Genomic DNA, 17,292 nt, shown 5'->3' with positions numbered 1-17,292 from the left:
CTATTGCAAAGCAATGCACAGATTATTGCAAAGCAATGCACAAACTATTGCAAAGCAATGCACAGACTATTGCAAAGCAATGCACAGACTATTGCAAAGCAATGCACAGATACTATTGCAAAGAAATGCACAAACTATTGCAAAGCAATGCACAGACTATTGCAAAGCAATACACAGAGACTATTGCAAAGCAATGCACAGAATATTGCAAAGCAATGCACAGAGACTATTGCAAAGCAATGCACAGACTATTGCAAAGGAACGCACAGAGACTATTGCAAAGAAATGCACAGATTATTGCAAAGCAATGCACAGACTATTGCAAAGCAATACACAGACAATTACAAAGCAATGCACAGACTATTGCAAAGCAATGCACAGAGAATATTGCAAAGCAATGCACAGACTATTGCAAAGCAACGCACGGACTATTGCAAAGCAATGCACAGAGACTATTGCAAAGCAATGCACAGACTATTGCAAAGCAATGCACAGAGACTATTGCAAAGCAAGTCACAGAGACTATTGCAAAGCAATGCACAGACTATTGCAATGCAATGCACAGAGACTATTGCATAGCAATGCACAGAGACTATTGCAAACCAATGCACAGACTATTGCAAAGCAATGCACAGAGGCTATTGCATAGCAATGCACAGAGACTATTGCAAAGCAATGCACAGACTATTGCAAAGCAATGCACAGACTATTGCAAAGCAATGCACAGACTATTGCAAAGCAATGCACAAAGACTATTGCAAAGCAATGCACAGACTATTGCAAAGCAATGCATAGACTATTGCAGAGCAATGCAGAGAGACTATTGCAAAGCAATGCACAGAGACTATTGCAAAGCAATGCGCAGACTATTGCAAAGCAATGCGCAGACTATTGCAAAGCAATGCATAGACTATTGCAGAGCAATGCAGAGAGACTATTGCAAAGCAATGCACAGAGACTATTGCAAAGGAATGCACAGAGACTATTGCAAAGAAATGCACAGACTATTGCAATGCAATGCACAGACTATTGCAAAGCAATACACAGACAATTGCAAAGCAATGCACAGACTATTGCAAAGCAATGCACAGAGACTATTGCAAAGCAATGCACAGACTATTGCAAAGCACTGCACAGAGACTATTGCAAAGCAAGGCACAGAGACTATTGCAAAGCAATGCACAGACAATTGCAATGCAATGCACAGAGACTATTGCATAGCAATGCACAGAGACTATTGCAAACCAATGCACAGACTATTGCAAAGCAATGCACAGAGGCTATTGCATAGCAATGCACAGAGACTATTGCAAAGCAATGCAAAGACTATTGCAAAGCAATGCACAGACTATTGCAAAGAAATGCACAGACTATTGCAAAGAAATGCACAGACTATTGCAAAGCAATGCACCGACTATTGCAAAGCAATACACAGACTATTGCAAAGCAATGCACAGAGACTATTGCAAAGCAATGCACAGAGAGTATTGCAAAGCAATGCACAGACTATTGCAAAGCAATGCACAGACTATTGCAAAGCAATGCACAGAGACTATTGCATAGCAATGCACAGAGACTATTGCAAAGCAATGCACAGATTATTGCAAAGCAATGCACAGACTATTGCAAAGCAATGCACAGAGACTATTGCAAAGCAATGCACAGACTATTGCAAAGCAATGCACATAGACTATTGCAAAGCAATGCACAGAGACTATTGCAAAGCAATGCACAGAACCTATTGCAAAGCAATGCACAGAGACTATTGCAAAGCAAGGCACAGAGACTATTGCAAAGCAATCCACAGACTATTGCAATGCAATGCACAGAGACTATTGCATAGCAATGCACAGAGACTATTGCAAAGCAAGGCACAGACTATTGCATAGCAATGCACAGATTATTGCAAAGCAATGCACAGAGACTATTGCAAAGCAATGCACAGAGACTATAGCAAAGCAATCCACAGAGACTATTGCAAAGCAATGCACAAACTATTGCAAAGCAATTCACAGAGACTATTGCAAAGCAATGCACAGACTATTGCAACGCAGTGCACAGAGGCTATTGCATAGCAATGCACAGAGACTATTGCAAAGCAATGCACAGACTATTGCAATGCAATGCATAGAGACTATTGCATAGCAATGCACAGAGACTATTGCAAAGCAATGCACAGACTATTGCAAAGCAATGCACAGAGGCTATTGCATAGGAATGCACAGAGACTATTGCAAAGCAATGCACAGACTATTGCAAAGCAATGCACAGAGACTATTGCAAAGCAATGCACAGAGACTATTGCAAAGCAATGCACAGACTATTGCAAAGCAATGCACAGACTATTGCAAAGCAATGCACAGAGACTACTGCAAAGCAATCCACAGATACTATTGCAAAGCAATACACAGAGACTATTGCAAAGCAATGCACAGACTATTGCAAAGCAATGCACAGATACTATTGCAAAGCAATGCACAGAGACTATTGCAAAGCAATGCACAGACTATTGCAAAGCAATGCACAGACTATTGCAAAGCAATGCACAGATACTATTGCAAAGAAATGCACAAACTATTGCAAAGCAATGCACAGACTATTGCAAAGCAATGCACAGAGACTATTGCAAAGCAATGCACAGACTATTGCAAAGCAATGCACATAGACTATTGCAAAGCAATGCACAGAGACTATTGCAAAGCAATGCAGAGAGACTATTGCAAAGCAAGGCACAGAGACTATTGCAAAGCAATGCACAGACTATTGCAATGCAATGCACAGAGACTATTGCATAGCAATGCACAGAGACTATTGCAAACCAATGCACAGACTATTGCAAAGCAATGCACAGAGGCTATTGCATAGCAATGCACAGAGACTATTGCAAAGCAATGCACAGACTATTGCAAAGCAATGCACAGACTATTGCAAAGCAATGCACAGATACTATTGCAAAGAAATGCACAAACTATTGCAAAGCAATGCACAGACTATTGCAAAGCAATACACAGAGACTATTGCAAAGCAATGCACAGAATATTGCAAAGCAATGCACAGAGACTATTGCAAAGAAATGCACAGATTATTGCAAAGCAATGCACAGACTATTGCAAAGCAATACACAGACAATTGCAAAGCAATGCACAGACTATTGCAAAGCAATGCACAGAGAATATTGCAAAGCAATGCACAGACTATTGCAAAGCAATGCACAAAGACTATTGCAAAGCAATGCACAGACTATTGCAAAGCAATGCATAGACTATTGCAGAGCAATGCAGAGAGACTATTGCAAAGCAATGCACAGAGACTATTGCAAAGCAAGCAATGCACAGACTATTGCAAAGCAATGCACAGATACTATTGCAAAGCAATGCACAGACTATTGCAAAGAAATGCACGGAGACTATTGCAAAGAAATGCACAGACTATTGCAAAGCAATGCACAGACTATTGCAAAGCAATACACAGACTATTGCAAAGCAATGCACAGAGACTATTGCAAAGCAATGCACAGAGAGTATTGCAAAGCAATGCACAGACTATTGCAAAGCAATGCACAGACTATTGCAAAGCAATGCACAGAGACTATTGCATAGCAATGCACAGAGACTATTGCAAAGCAATGCACAGATTATTGCAAAGCAATGCACAGACTATTGCAAAGCAATGCACAGAGACTATTGCAAAGCAATGCACAGACTATTGCAAAGCAATGCACATAGACTATTGCAAAGCAATGCACAGAGACTATTGCAAAGCAATTCACAGAACCTATTGCAAAGCAATGCACAGAGACTATTGCAAAGCAAGGCACAGAGACTATTGCAAAGCAATCCACAGACTATTGCAATGCAATGCACAGAGACTATTGCATAGCAATGCACAGAGACTATTGCAAAGCAAGGCACAGACTATTGCAATGCAATGCACAAAGACTATTGCATAGCAATGCACAGATTATTGCAAAGCAATGCACAGAGACTATTGCAAAGCAATGCACAGATACTATAGCAAAGCAATCCACAGAGACTATTGCAAAGCAATGCACAAACTATTGCAAAGCAATTCACAGAGACTATTGCAAAGCAATGCACAGACTATTGCAACGCAGTGCACAGAGGCTATTGCATAGCAATGCACAGAGACTATTGCAAAGCAATGCACAGACTATTGCAAAGCAATGCACAGAGACTATTGCAAAGCAATGCACAGAGACTATTGCAAAGCAAGGCACAGAGACTATTGCAAAGCAATGCACAGACTATTGCAATGCAATGCACATAGACTATTGCATAGCAATGCACATAGACTATTGCAAAGCAATGCACAGACTATTGCAAAGCAATGCACAGAGAGACTATTGCAAAGCAATGCACAGAGACTATTGCAAAGCAATGAACAGAGACTATTGCAAAGCAATGCACAGACGATTGCAAAGCAATGCACAGAGACTATTGCAAAGCAATGCAGAGAGACTATTGCAAAGCAATGCACAGAGACTATTGCAAAGCAATGCACAGAGACTATTGCAAAGCAATGCGCAGACTATTGCAAAGCAATGCATAGACTATTGCAGAGCAATGCAGAGAGACTATTGCAAAGCAATGCAAAGAGACTATTGCAAAGCAATGCACAGATACTATTGCAAAGCAATGCACAGACTATTGCAAAGAAATGCACAGACTATTACAAAGCAATGCGCATACTATTGCAAAGCAATGCAAAGAGACTATTGCAAAGCAATGCACAGACTATTGCAAAGCAATGCACAGAGACTATTGCAAACCAATGCACAGACTATTGCAAAGCAATGCACAGAGGCTATTGCATAGCAATGCACAGAGACTATTGCAAAGCAATGCACAGACTATTGCAAAGCAATGCACAGAGACTATTGCAAAGCAATGCACAGAGACTATTGCAAAGCAAGGCACAGAGACTATTGCAAAGCAATGCACAGACTATTGCAATGCAATGCATAGAGACTATTGCATAGCAATGGACAGAGGCTATTGCAAAGCAATGCACAGACTATTGCAAAGCAATGCACAGAGGCTATTGCATAGGAATGCACAGAGACTATTGCAAAGCAATGCACAGACTATTGCAAAGCAATGCACAGAGACTATTGCAAAGCAATGCACAGAGACTATTGCAAAGCAATGCACAGACTATTGCAAAGCAATGCACAGAGACTACTGCAAAGCAATCCACAGATACTATTGCAAAGCAATACACAGAGACTATTGCAAAGCAATGCACAGACTATTGCAAAGCAATGCACAGATACTATTGCAAAGCAATGCACGGAGACTATTGCAAAGCAATGCACAGACTATTGCAAAGCAATGCACAGACTATTGCAAAGCAATGCACAGATACTATTGCAAAGAAATGCACAAACTATTGCAAAGCAATGCACAGACTATTGCAAAGCAATGCACAGAGACTATTGCAAAGCAATGCACAGATACTATTGCAAAGAAATGCACAAACTATTGCAAAGCAATGCACAGACTATTGCAAAGCAATGCACAGAGACTATTGCAAAGCAATGCACAGACTATTGCAAAGCAATGCACATAGACTATTGCAAAGCAATGCACAGAGACTATCGCAAAGCAATGCAGAGAGACTATTGCAAAGCAAGGCACAGAGACTATTGCAAAGCAATGCACAGACTATTGCAATGCAATGCACAGAGACTATTGCATAGCAATGCACAGAGACTATTGCAAACCAATGCACAGACTATTGCAAAGCAATGCACAGAGGCTATTGCATAGCAATGCACAGAGACTATTGCAAAGCAATGCACAGATTATTGCAAAGCAATGCACAGACTATTGCAAAGCAATGCACAGAGACTATCGCAAAGCAATGCACAGAGACTATTGCAAAGCAATGCACAGACTATTGCAATGCAATGCACAAAGACTATTGCATAGCAATGCACAGATTATTGCAAAGCAATGCACAGAGACTATTGCAAAGCAATGCACAGATACTATAGCAAAGCAATCCACAGAGACTATTGCAAAGCAATGCACAAACTATTGCAAAGCAATTCACAGAGACTATTGCAAAGCAATGCACAGACTATTGCAACGCAGTGCACAGAGGCTATTGCATAGCAATGCACAGAGACTATTGCAAAGCAATGCACAGACTATTGCAAAGCAATGCACAGAGACTATTGCAAAGCAATGCACAGAGACTATTGCAAAGCAAGGCACAGAGACTATTGCAAAGCAATGCACAGACTATTGCAATGCAATGCACATAGACTATTGCATAGCAATGCACATAGACTATTGCAAAGCAATGCACAGACTATTGCAAAGCAATGCACAGAGAGACTATTGCAAAGCAATGCACAGAGACTATTGCAAAGCAATGAACAGAGACTATTGCAAAGCAATGCACAGACGATTGCAAAGCAATGCACAGAGACTATTGCAAAGCAATGCAGAGAGACTATTGCAAAGCAATGCACAGAGACTATTGCAAAGCAATGCACAGAGACTATTGCAAAGCAATGCGCAGACTATTGCAAAGCAATGCATAGACTATTGCAGAGCAATGCAGAGAGACTATTGCAAAGCAATGCAAAGAGACTATTGCAAAGCAATGCACAGATACTATTGCAAAGCAATGCACAGACTATTGCAAAGAAATGCACAGACTATTACAAAGCAATGCGCATACTATTGCAAAGCAATGCAAAGAGACTATTGCAAAGCAATGCACAGACTATTGCAAAGCAATGCACAGAGACTATTGCAAACCAATGCACAGACTATTGCAAAGCAATGCACAGAGGCTATTGCATAGCAATGCACAGAGACTATTGCAAAGCAATGCACAGACTATTGCAAAGCAATGCACAGAGACTATTGCAAAGCAATGCACAGAGACTATTGCAAAGCAAGGCACAGAGACTATTGCAAAGCAATGCACAGACTATTGCAATGCAATGCATAGAGACTATTGCATAGCAATGGACAGAGGCTATTGCAAAGCAATGCACAGACTATTGCAAAGCAATGCACAGAGGCTATTGCATAGGAATGCACAGAGACTATTGCAAAGCAATGCACAGACTATTGCAAAGCAATGCACAGAGACTATTGCAAAGCAATGCACAGAGACTATTGCAAAGCAATGCACAGACTATTGCAAAGCAATGCACAGAGACTACTGCAAAGCAATCCACAGATACTATTGCAAAGCAATACACAGAGACTATTGCAAAGCAATGCACAGACTATTGCAAAGCAATGCACAGATACTATTGCAAAGCAATGCACGGAGACTATTGCAAAGCAATGCACAGACTATTGCAAAGCAATGCACAGACTATTGCAAAGCAATGCACAGATACTATTGCAAAGAAATGCACAAACTATTGCAAAGCAATGCACAGACTATTGCAAAGCAATGCACAGAGACTATTGCAAAGCAATGCACAGATACTATTGCAAAGAAATGCACAAACTATTGCAAAGCAATGCACAGACTATTGCAAAGCAATGCACAGAGACTATTGCAAAGCAATGCACAGACTATTGCAAAGCAATGCACATAGACTATTGCAAAGCAATGCACAGAGACTATCGCAAAGCAATGCAGAGAGACTATTGCAAAGCAAGGCACAGAGACTATTGCAAAGCAATGCACAGACTATTGCAATGCAATGCACAGAGACTATTGCATAGCAATGCACAGAGACTATTGCAAACCAATGCACAGACTATTGCAAAGCAATGCACAGAGGCTATTGCATAGCAATGCACAGAGACTATTGCAAAGCAATGCACAGATTATTGCAAAGCAATGCACAGACTATTGCAAAGCAATGCACAGAGACTATCGCAAAGCAATGCACAGAGACTATTGCAAAGCAATGCACAGACTATTGCAATGCAATGCACAAAGACTATTGCATAGCAATGCACAGATTATTGCAAAGCAATGCACAGAGACTATTGCAAAGCAATGCACAGATACTATAGCAAAGCAATCCACAGAGACTATTGCAAAGCAATGCACAAACTATTGCAAAGCAATTCACAGAGACTATTGCAAAGCAATGCACAGACTATTGCAACGCAGTGCACAGAGGCTATTGCATAGCAATGCACAGAGACTATTGCAAAGCAATGCACAGACTATTGCAAAGCAATGCACAGAGACTATTGCAAAGCAATGCACAGAGACTATTGCAAAGCAAGGCACAGAGACTATTGCAAAGCAATGCACAGACTATTGCAATGCAATGCACATAGACTATTGCATAGCAATGCACATAGACTATTGCAAAGCAATGCACAGACTATTGCAAAGCAATGCACAGAGAGACTATTGCAAAGCAATGCACAGAGACTATTGCAAAGCAATGAACAGAGACTATTGCAAAGCAATGCACAGACGATTGCAAAGCAATGCACAGAGACTATTGCAAAGCAATGCAGAGAGACTATTGCAAAGCAATGCACAGAGACTATTGCAAAGCAATGCACAGAGACTATTGCAAAGCAATGCGCAGACTATTGCAAAGCAATGCATAGACTATTGCAGAGCAATGCAGAGAGACTATTGCAAAGCAATGCAAAGAGACTATTGCAAAGCAATGCACAGATACTATTGCAAAGCAATGCACAGACTATTGCAAAGAAATGCACAGACTATTACAAAGCAATGCGCATACTATTGCAAAGCAATGCAAAGAGACTATTGCAAAGCAATGCACAGACTATTGCAAAGCAATGCACAGAGACTATTGCAAACCAATGCACAGACTATTGCAAAGCAATGCACAGAGGCTATTGCATAGCAATGCACAGAGACTATTGCAAAGCAATGCACAGACTATTGCAAAGCAATGCACAGAGACTATTGCAAAGCAATGCACAGAGACTATTGCAAAGCAAGGCACAGAGACTATTGCAAAGCAATGCACAGACTATTGCAATGCAATGCATAGAGACTATTGCATAGCAATGGACAGAGGCTATTGCAAAGCAATGCACAGACTATTGCAAAGCAATGCACAGAGGCTATTGCATAGGAATGCACAGAGACTATTGCAAAGCAATGCACAGACTATTGCAAAGCAATGCACAGAGACTATTGCAAAGCAATGCACAGAGACTATTGCAAAGCAATGCACAGACTATTGCAAAGCAATGCACAGAGACTACTGCAAAGCAATCCACAGATACTATTGCAAAGCAATACACAGAGACTATTGCAAAGCAATGCACAGACTATTGCAAAGCAATGCACAGATACTATTGCAAAGCAATGCACGGAGACTATTGCAAAGCAATGCACAGACTATTGCAAAGCAATGCACAGACTATTGCAAAGCAATGCACAGATACTATTGCAAAGAAATGCACAAACTATTGCAAAGCAATGCACAGACTATTGCAAAGCAATGCACAGAGACTATTGCAAAGCAATGCACAGATACTATTGCAAAGAAATGCACAAACTATTGCAAAGCAATGCACAGACTATTGCAAAGCAATGCACAGAGACTATTGCAAAGCAATGCACAGACTATTGCAAAGCAATGCACATAGACTATTACAAAGCAATGCACAGAGACTATCGCAAAGCAATGCAGAGAGACTATTGCAAAGCAAGGCACAGAGACTATTGCAAAGCAATGCACAGACTATTGCAATGCAATGCACAGAGACTATTGCATAGCAATGCACAGAGACTATTGCAAACCAATGCACAGACTATTGCAAAGCAATGCACAGAGGCTATTGCATAGCAATGCACAGAGACTATTGCAAAGCAATGCACAGATTATTGCAAAGCAATGCACAGACTATTGCAAAGCAATGCACAGAGACTATCGCAAAGCAATGCACAGAGACTATTGCAAAGCAATGCACAGACTATTGCAAAGCAATGCACAGAGACTATTGCAAAGCAATGCACAGAGACTATTGCAAACCAATGCACAGACTATTGCAAAGCAATGCACAGAGGCTATTGCATAGCAATGCACAGAGACTATTGCAAAGCAATGCACAGACTATTGCAAAGCAATGCACAGAGACTATTGCAAAGCAATGCACAGAGACTATTGCAAAGCAAGGCACAGAGACTATTGCAAAGCAATGCACGGACTATTGCAATTCAATGCATAGAGACTATTGCATAGCAATGCACAGAGACTATTGCAAAGCAATGCACAGACTATTGCAAAGCAATGCACAAAGGCTATTGCGTAGGAATGCACAGAGACTATTGCAAAGCAATGCACAGACTATTGCAAAGCAATGCACAGAGACTATTGCAAAGCAATGCACAGAGACTATTGCAAAGCAATGCACAGACTATTGCAAAGCAATGCACAGAGACTACTGCAAAGCAATCCACAGATACAATTGCAAAGCAATACACAGAGACTATTGCAAAGCAATGCACAGACTATTGCAAAGCAATGCACAGATACTATTGCAAAGCAATGCACAGAGACTATTGCAAAGCAATGCACAGACTATTGCAAAGCAATGCACAGACTATTGCAAAGCAATGCACAGATACTATTGCAAAGAAATGCACAAACTATTGCAAAGCAATGCACAGACTATTGCAAAGCAATGCACAGAGACTATTGCAAAGCAATGCACAGATACTATTGCAAAGAAATGCACAAACTATTGCAAAGCAATGCACAGACTATTGCAAAGCAATGCACAGAGACTATTGCAAAGCAATGCACAGACTATTGCAAAGCAATGCATATAGACTATTGCAAAGCAATGCACAGAGACTATTGCAAAGCAATGCAGAGAGACTATTGCAAAGCAAGGCACAGAGACTATTGCAAAGCAATGCACAGACTATTGCATAGCAATGCACAGAGACTATTGCAAACCAATGCACAGACTATTGCGAAGCAATGCACAGAGGCTATTGCATAGCAATGCACAGAGACTATTGCAAAGCAATGCACAGATTATTGCAAAGCAATGCACAGACTATTGCAAAGCAATGCACAGACTATTGCAAAGCAATGCACAGACTATTGCAAAGCAATGCACAGACTATTGCAAAGCAATGCACAGATACTATTGCAAAGAAATGCACAAACTATTGCAAAGCAATGCACAGACTATTGCAAAGCAATACACAGAGACTATTGCAAAGCAATGCACAGAATATTGCAAAGCAATGCACAGAGACTATTGCAAAGCAATGCACAGACTATTGCAAAGGAACGCACAGAGACTATTGCAAAGAAATGCACAGATTATTGCAAAGCAATGCACAGACTATTGCAAAGCAATACACAGACAATTACAAAGCAATGCACAGACTATTGCAAACCAATGCACAGAGAATATTGCAAAGCAATGCACAGACTATTGCAAAGCAACGCACGGACTATTGCAAAGCAATGCACAGAGACTATTGCAAAGCAATGCACAGACTATTGCAAAGCAATGCACAGAGACTATTGCAAAGCAAGTCACAGAGACTATTGCAAAGCAATGCACAGACTATTGCAATGCAATGCACAGAGACTATTGCATAGCAATGCACAGAGACTATTGCAAACCAATGCACAGACTATTGCAAAGCAATGCACAGAGGCTATTGCATAGCAATGCACAGAGACTATTGCAAAGCAAGGCACAGAGACTATTGCAAAGCAATGCACAGACTATTGCAATGCAATGCACATAGACTATTGCATAGCAATGCACATAGACTATTGCAAAGCAATGCACAGACTATTGCAAAGCAATGCACAGAGAGACTATTGCAAAGCAATGCACAGAGACTATTGCAAAGCAATGCACAGAGACTATTGCAAAGCAATGCACAGACGATTGCAAAGCAATGCACAGAGACTATTGCAAAGCAATGCAGAGAGACTATTGCAAAGCAATGCACAGAGACTATTGCAAAGCAATGCACAGAGACTATTGCAAAGCAATGCGCAGACTATTGCAAAGCAATGCGCAGACTATTGCAAAGCAATGCATAGACTATTGCAGAGCAATGCAGAGAGACTATTGCAAAGCAATGCAAAGAGACTATTGCAAAGCAATGCACAGATACTATTGCAAAGCAATGCACAGACTATTGCAAAGAAATGCACAGACTATTACAAAGCAATGCGCAGACTATTGCAAAGCAATGTGCAGACTATTGCAAAGCAATGCACAGACTATTGCAAAGCAATGCACAGAGACTATTGCAAACCAATGCACAGACTATTGCAAAGCAATGCACAGAGGCTATTGCATAGCAATGCACAGAGACTATTGCAAAGCAATGCACAGACTATTGCAAAGCAATGCACAGAGACTATTGCAAAGCAATGCACAGAGACTATTGCAAAGCAAGGCACAGAGACTATTGCAAAGCAATGCACGGACTATTGCAATGCAATGCATAGAGACTATTGCATAGCAATGCACAGAGACTATTGCAAAGCAATGCACAGACTATTGCAAAGCAATGCACAGAGGCTATTGCGTAGGAATGCACAGAGACTATTGCAAAGCAATGCACAGACTATTGCAAAGCAATGCACAGAGACTATTGCAAAGCAATGCACAGAGATTATTGCAAAGCAATGCACAGACTATTGCAAAGCAATGCACAGAGACTACTGCAAAGCAATCCACAGATACTATTGCAAAGCAATACACAGAGACTATTGCAAAGCAATGCACAGACTATTGCAAAGCAATGCACAGATACTATTGCAAAGCAATGCACAGAGACTATTGCAAAGCAATGCACAGACTATTGCAAAGCAATGCACAGACTATTGCAAAGCAATGCACAGATACTATTGCAAAGAAATGCACAAACTATTGCAAAGCAAGGCACAGACTGTTGCAAAGCAATGCACAGAGACTATTGCAAAGCAATGCACAGATACTATTGCAAAGAAATGCACAAACTATTGCAAAGCAATGCACAGACTATTGCAAAGCAATGCACAGAGACTATTGCAAAGCAATGCACAGACTATTGCAAAGCAATGCACATAGACTATTGCAAAGCAATGCACAGAGACTATTGCAAAGCAATGCAGAGAGACTATTGCAAAGCAAGGCACAGAGACTATTGCAAAGCAATGCACAGACTATTGCATAGCAATGCACAGAGACTATTGCAAACCAATGCACAGACTATTGCAAAGCAATGCACAGAGGCTATTGCATAGCAATGCACAGAGACTATTGCAAAGCAATGCACAGATTATTGCAAAGCAATGCACAGACTATTGCAAAGCAATGCACAGACTATTGCAAAGCAATGCACAGACTATTGCAAAGCAATGCACAGACTATTGCAAAGCAATGCACAGACTATTGCAAAGCAATGCACAGATACTATTGCAAAGAAATGCACAAACTATTGCAAAGCAATGCACAGACTATTGCAAAGCAATACACAGAGACTATTGCAAAGCAATGCACAGAATATTACAAAGCAATGCACAGAGACTATTGCAAAGCAATGCACAGACTATTGCAAAGGAACGCACAGAGACTATTGCAAAGAAATGCACAGATTATTGCAAAGCAATGCACAGACTATTGCAAAGCAATACACAGACAATTACAAAGCAATGCACAGACTATTGCAAAGCAATGCACAGAGAATATTGCAAAGCAATGCACAGACTATTGCAAAGCAACGCACGGACTATTGCAAAGCAACGCACAGAGACTATTGCAAAGCAATGCACAGACTATTGCAAAGCAATGCACAGAGACTATTGCAAAGCAAGTCACAGAGACTATTGCAAAGCAATGCACAGACTATTGCAATGCAATGCACAGAGACTATTGCATAGCAATGCACAGAGACTATTGCAAACCAATGCACAGACTATTGCAAAGCAATGCACAGAGGCTATTGCATAGCAATGCACAGAGACTATTGCAAAGCAATGCACAGACTATTGCAAAGCAATGCACAGACTATTGCAAAGCAATGCACAGAGACTATTGCAAAGCAATGCACAGACTATTGCAAAGCAATGCACAAAGACTATTGCAAAGCAATGCACAGACTATTGCAAAGCAATGCATAGACTATTGCAGAGCAATGCAGAGAGACTATTGCAAAGCAATGCACAGAGACTATTGCAAAGCAATGCGCAGACTATTGCAAAGCAATGCGCAGACTATTGCAAAGCAATGCATAGACTATTGCAGAGCAATGCAGAGAGACTATTGCAAAGCAATGCACAGAGACTATTGCAAAGGAATGCACAGAGACTATTGCAAAGAAATGCACAGACTATTGCAATGCAATGCACAGACTATTGCAAAGCAATACACAGACAATTGCAAAGCAATGCACAGACTATTGCAAAGCAATGCACAGAGACTATTGCAAAGCAATGCACAGACTATTGCAAAGCACTGCACAGAGACTATTGCAAAGCAAGGCACAGAGACTATTGCAAAGCAATGCACAGACAATTGCAATGCAATGCACAGAGACTATTGCATAGCAATGCACAGAGACTATTGCAAACCAATGCACAGACTATTGCAAAGCAATGCACAGAGGCTATTGCATAGCAATGCACAGAGACTATTGCAAAGCAATGCAAAGACTATTGCAAAGCAATGCACAGACTATTGCAAAGAAATGCACAGACTATTGCAAAGCAATGCACAGAGACTATTGCAAAGCAATGCACAGAGACTATTGCAAAGCAATGCACAGACTATTGCAAAGCAATGCACAAAGACTATTGCAAAGCAATGCACAGACTATTGCAAAGCAATGCATAGACTATTGCAGAGCAATGCAGAGAGACTATTGCAAAGCAATGCACAGAGACTATTGCAAAGCAAGCAATGCACAGACTATTGCAAAGCAATGCACAGATACTATTGCAAAGCAATGCACAGACTATTGCAAAGAAATGCACGGAGACTATTGCAAAGAAATGCACAGACTATTGCAAAGCAATGCACCGACTATTGCAAAGCAATACACAGACTATTGCAAAGCAATGCACAGAGACTATTGCAAAGCAATGCACAGAGAGTATTGCAAAGCAATGCACAGACTATTGCAAAGCAATGCACAGACTATTGCAAAGCAATGCACAGAGACTATTGCATAGCAATGCACAGAGACTATTGCAAAGCAATGCACAGATTATTGCAAAGCAATGCACAGACTATTGCAAAGCAATGCACAGAGACTATTGCAAAGCAATGCACAGACTATTGCAAAGCAATGCACATAGACTATTGCAAAGCAATGCACAGAGACTATTGCAAAGCAATGCACAGAACCTATTGCAAAGCAATGCACAGAGACTATTGCAAAGCAAGGCACAGAGACTATTGCAAAGCAATCCACAGACTATTGCAATGCAATGCACAGAGACTATTGCATAGCAATGCACAGAGACTATTGCAAAGCAAGGCACAGACTATTGCAATGCAATGCACAGAGACTATTGCATAGCAATGCACAGATTATTGCAAAGCAATGCACAGAGACTATTGCAAAGCAATGCACAGAGACTATAGCAAAGCAATCCACAGAGACTATTGCAAAGCAATGCACAAACTATTGCAAAGCAATTCACAGAGACTATTGCAAAGCAATGCACAGACTATTGCAACGCAGTGCACAGAGGCTATTGCATAGCAATGCACAGAGACTATTGCAAAGCAATGCACAGACTATTGCAATGCAATGCATAGAGACTATTGCATAGCAATGCACAGAGACTATTGCAAAGCAATGCACAGACTATTGCAAAGCAATGCACAGACTATTGCAAAGCAATGCACAGAGACTACTGCAAAGCAATCCACAGATACTATTGCAAAGCAATACACAGAGACTATTGCAAAGCAATGCACAGACTATTGCAAAGCAATGCACAGATACTATTGCAAAGCAATGCACAGAGACTATTGCAAAGCAATGCACAGACTATTGCAAAGCAATGCACAGACTATTGCAAAGCAATGCACAGATACTATTGCAAAGAAATGCACAAACTATTGCAAAGCAATGCACAGACTATTGCAAAGCAATGCACAGAGACTATTGCAAAGCAATGCACAGACTATTGCAAAGCAATGCACATAGACTATTGCAAAGCAATGCACAGAGACTATTGCAAAGCAATGCAGAGAGACTATTGCAAAGCAAGGCACAGAGACTATTGCAAAGCAATGCACAGACTATTGCAATGCAATGCACAGAGACTATTGCATAGCAATGCACAGAGACTATTGCAAACCAATGCACAGACTATTGCAAAGCAATGCACAGAGGCTATTGCATAGCAATGCACAGAGACTATTGCAAAGCAATGCACAGACTATTGCAAAGCAATGCACAGACTATTGCAAAGCAATGCACAGATACTATTGCAAAGAAATGCACAAACTATTGCAAAGCAATGCACAGACTATTGCAAAGCAATACACAGAGACTATTGCAAAGCAATGCACAGAATATTGCAAAGCAATGCACAGAGACTATTGCAAAGCAATGCACAGACTATTGCAAAGGAACGCACAGAGACTATTGCAAAGAAATGCACAGATTATTGCAAAGCAATGCACAGACTATTGCAAAGCAATACACAGACAATTGCAAAGCAATGCACAGACTATTGCAAAGCAATGCACAGAGAATATTGCAAAGCAATGCACAGACTATTGCAAAGCAACGCACGGACTATTGCAAAGCAATGCACAGAGACTATTGCAAAGCAATGCACAGACTATTGCAAAGCAATGCACAGAGACTATTGCAAAGCAAGTCACAGAGACTATTGCAAAGCAATGCACAGACTATTGCAATGCAATGCACAGAGACTATTGCATAGCAATGCACAGAGACTATTGCAAACCAATGCACAGACTATTGCAAAGCAATGCACAGAGGCTATTGCATAGCAATGCACAGAGACTATTGCAAAGCAATGCACAGACTATTGCAAAGCAATGCACAGACTATTGCAAAGCAATGCACAGAGACTATTGCAAAGCAATGCACAGACTATTGCAAAGCAATGCACAAAGACTATTGCAAAGCAATGCACAGACTATTGCAAAGCAATGCATAGACTATTGCAGAGCAATGCAGAGAGACTATTGCAAAGCAATGCACAGAGACTATTGCAAAGCAATGCACAGACTATTGCAAAGCAATGCGCAGACTATTGCAAAGCAATGCATAGACTATTGCAGAGCAATGCAGAGAGACTATTGCAAAGCAATGCACAGAGACTATTGCAAA

This window comes from Lissotriton helveticus, unplaced genomic scaffold (genome assembly GCF_964261635.1).
Source record: "Lissotriton helveticus unplaced genomic scaffold, aLisHel1.1 SCAFFOLD_370, whole genome shotgun sequence".
NCBI lineage: Eukaryota > Metazoa > Chordata > Amphibia > Caudata > Salamandridae > Lissotriton > Lissotriton helveticus.
This window is presented reverse-complemented; position numbering follows the sequence as displayed.